General features: G+C 40.5%; 1 protein-coding gene across 8 annotated transcripts in view; it reads right to left on the bottom strand.

Annotated features, from left to right (window-relative positions):
* Positions 1 to 4340, bottom strand: part of KIF16B (kinesin family member 16B) — a 168372-nt gene that overhangs the window by 33587 nt on the left and 130445 nt on the right. The window lies entirely within an intron of this gene.

The raw sequence follows: 4340 nt of genomic DNA, 5'->3' as shown, positions 1-4340 counted from the left end.
CTGCTGATGCCACGGTGCCTATTGGGCCACTTTGACTCCATGCTGAGAAGTCACAGTACCATTTGATTTACCGACAGAAACAGGCTCAGAGAAGGGGACTCGGGACAGCAGTTTTTACAGTTCTCCCTAAGAAGATTTGCTTGTTGCACAGGAACTCACCTCGGTGACATCTGGCAGCATTTATGACACATCCCCATCTCGTGTGGCTGACTGATGTCATAAATTTCAGTCACCCTTGCCTTTGAGAAATGTTAATAATGAAAACTCATCAACAAGCAGTAATAATTTGTACTGCTGACTAGACAGATGCCTTTCTGACTACTCAGAATTATTGGCAGATCTCAGGGTCTTAAAGAACAGCTGTCACAGAGAAATAACACCTGCAAACAAACATGCAGTATGCCTTCAAGTGTGATTTGTTGTAAGATATAAAGTGCTAACTCTCTCAACAAACTGGACTGATTACAAGGAGAAGTTAGACAGCGTTCTGCATCATTTAAAATGATAAAACCAGAGAAAAGGCAGTGCAGGCACACAAATGGGAAGCTTAAAAGGAATGACTTAGTCCCCCCTCCAACAGTAAGAGTGATTGATAGTCACACAGGTTATACATTCATTTTCACTTGCCCAGTCGCATAGACACTTTGGAACTAGCTGCTTTATCACAGACTTAAAAACTAGCTGTAAGCCTAATACAAATTTTCCTTCCACTATTACTGTTTTCACTAGGTAAAGCTTAAAATGACAGGTAACTAATTAAGTGTAATAAACTTGACACATACATTTTCAGGAGCTTGCTTGGCAAAGGATTTTGAATGTGCAGGGCAGAAAAGCAACTCTGGATACAGAAAGACCACTGTTGCTATCAGTTTCATGAGCAATACCATATTTAGTACTGCTCTTGAGCATCAGGATGCTGGGTAAGAATAGATATTTGTTTCCAAGAATAAAATTTCTTGATCAAGCACTTGAAGCTAAATGCTTCATAAGCAAGACCCATGTATATACCACACAGACATGAAAGTCTCGAAGACACACTCACGAAAAAGCCAACATGGTATTGAACCAACATCATTACTTAGGGCAGGGAAGAAAAAACAGGGATGTGTTTTACAATTGCTAGAATTTGGGGTTAGATTACATGTCAGTAATTTCATAATTCTCATCTATCAGATGCTTTCTAGAACAATGTTTTTCCCCAACAAGCACTGCTTCACTGAGTCTGTGTGAGAGTCATGCTGCTCCACCTACACAAGTTTTAGTAACCCAGGAAAAGAAGGGAAAGGTGAAAAACACATTAATATTTTCATTGTTTTTTACAGCAACTTTACAATGAGTTACAGCACATATGAGCCTTCAGGTACAATCAGAATGGAAATTATGCTACTCTACCTATTTAAATAAAACCCTGCAATACATTATTTTGCAACTACTTTACATTACTGGTACTATCAAAAAACTGAACTTAAAAGTAAAGGTCTCCTTATTTATGCCCTGATTTAAAAACAAAATTTGAGTTAGATTTGAATGTACAGTGAGTAATTTAAGGATTTAAAATACTGCTAAAGCTCTCCTTCAATTTTTTTCTATAGAGGACATAACAAGACTAGGACATGCAGTGTTCAGAAGCAGTTTGAAAGAAATTTTAAAAATTTCCTGGAAAATACAGAGTATACACTCAAACAGCTTCAGAGTACCTGCACTGCTGAGAGCAGTGCAGAGAACAAATATCAAAGCATCATTTATAGCCACTAACTGTATGTAGGTACTATGTGTACATACATATATGTGTATGTAGGTACACATCATGGGTACACATGTAGGTATGTACAGATGTACAGTTAAGTATGACAGAAAATAATGAATTCAATAGAGAAAAAATTGTCCAAACAAAACCATACCTTTAATTCTTTTTACTATTCACAGCATTTTAACCAATTATACATAACCATGAATTAATCGAATGCTTTAATAATGTGTCCCAAAGTTTGGCACCCATGAGAAGTGTGCTTTCTCATCTCACTCTCACTCACATCACTAACATTCTCATATTGAATTCCTGTTTTCAGACATGGCCAGACAGCTCACCCTCCAACACTATTATTCCTGGCTTTGGTTCTGAAATATGTCCTACTGTAAACTGGACAACATTCTCTGCTTTTAGTCTTCTCTTGACATCTTCAATTCTATACCTGCAGCTCAATATTTTTTCTGAGAACCACTGCTTCTTTGTGTTTATTTTCATATTAAACCACAAGAGATTGTATTTTATTGCTTTTTGTCATGCAGGCATGTCTAATAAATTTTTTGGCTTGGGCTTTCCTGCTTTAGGCTCTCTAGAGGCATAGACAATTCTCTTTTGTAAGATGGAACTTTCTGTATGTTGTGTGTTGCAGAGACTGATGGTCTCTTCCACTTTTTTTTTAATATATTTACATTACAGCAGTCAAGAGACCTTTACAGGAAGATCTCACTGTGAATACAAAACAAGGCATTTAGAAACTTATTTAGTAACTGTACTATCAGGTACACAGGCCAGAGAAATTTGTTTTCTTCCTTTCTTCTGAAGTCAACTAATTTTTAACTGAGAAACATAGTATTATTTTCACCATATTGAGTCTGAAAGATCATTAGCAGGAACATGATAAACTAATACTTTAAAAAGACCCTTAAACTAAAAATGCCTCTTGTAGATTGTAACAACTAGCCTTAAGGTTGGTTTTAGAATCATAGAATGGTTTGGATCGGGAAGGACCTTAAAGCCCATCTTGTTCCAACCTGCCTGCCACGGGCAGGGATGCCTTCCATTACACCAGGTTACTCCAAGCCCTGTCCAACCTGGCCTTGAACACGTCTGGGGATGAGGCAGCCACAGCTTCCCTGGGCAACGTCTGCCAGTGCCTCACCAACCTCACAGGGAAGAATTTCTTCCTGGGATCTAACCTAAACCTACCCTCTGTCAATTTAAAGCCATTCCCCCTTGTACTGTTGCTCCATGTTGTCTTTGGTTACAATGTAAGACGTAACCAAAAGTATGTATTCTATCACCATCTGTTAAAACCAGGTGGGGCAGAGTTCTTTTATCTTTTCCATGACACATCCCTGATAACTCCCTCTGGATAGCTATCTTCTGTTAATGGGCCATCCAGCCTCACTGCATGACTCATAAAATTACATCATCCCATTGTGAGATGTTCCGCCCAGGGGGAGGAACCAAGCATTCCTACCTGGATATAATCTGAAGTTTGGAACACCACAGTCAGCCCTACCTACTGGTTCCCAGAGGACAAGAGCTACCACTGGACCTTCAGGTGAAGACCAGACCCTTCTACAGGATCACCAACAGGATCACTTCATCTGGACTGCTACCACCACCCTGACTAACAGGGTGTCAGGTTGTATCCTGACTCTCTCAGAGTTCTTGTACTTCTGCATTTATTTTAATTTTGCTATTAACTTATAATTCTGACTTGCAATCTCCCACTGGTTTGTTTTCAAACTAGTTCAGATGCCCTTGTAAGAAGTCCTTCCCCAGCCCTCTTGGAGCCCCTTTAGGTACTGGAAGGTGCCTTAGGTCTCCCCAGAGCCCTCTCTTTCCCAGTCAGTTCTCTCAGTCTGTCTTTCTGGGAGAGGCACTCCAGCACTCTGTGCATCTCCCAGCCTTTCTCTGGACTCTCTCCCCTATGTCCACCTGTAGGTACAAAAATGCTGTTAGTGAGGATCTTCTTGTTATTTTTCTAAGTCCGTGAGAGACTTTTCTCTCTCACAGAAGAGGTAGCAGGGAATGTAAACAACCAAGCCACCTGCAACCTTGGAAAGTCTTGTTTATGGTATAGTAGAAAATATTTTGATAATGGATGTTTTAGGATTTTGGCCAATCACCCCCAAGGGGTGGCTGGTCCTTTGTCCAATTAGACTATGAAGAAAAAAGTCTATAAAAGAGTTCGTAAAATAATTAAGTAAATCAATCTTGCTGCACAATTCCTGCCTGCTGGATCTTCTTCTCCTCCTCCTCCCTATAGCTGCGGGACACGGTGATATACCGTAGGAACCAGGCCTGCGGTAATATTTGGTGCTGCCCGACGTGATTTGCACTCTCTGACGTGTCCTGCTGCTGCGAGCCAAGCCGAATTCCTGTAGAGGTACGCTGTTCCTTTTACCCCCCCAGGACCGGGAGGTCTGACAGAACTGAGAAATGGCGAACAGCGGCTCACAGAATGACGCTGTCGTACTGGTCTGGAAAGGTGTGTTTAGCATATTGCAAACCTCCATTCCTGAAAACTCAGTTCGGGAATTATTAGACTGGGCTACTTTAAAAGGGATTTCCATGGACAGAGATA

The sequence above is a fragment of the Corvus brachyrhynchos genome, unplaced genomic scaffold (genome assembly GCF_000691975.1).
Source record: "Corvus brachyrhynchos isolate BGI_N302 unplaced genomic scaffold, ASM69197v1 scaffold69, whole genome shotgun sequence".
Taxonomy (NCBI): Eukaryota; Metazoa; Chordata; class Aves; order Passeriformes; family Corvidae; genus Corvus; species Corvus brachyrhynchos.
This window is presented reverse-complemented; position numbering and strand designations above follow the sequence as displayed.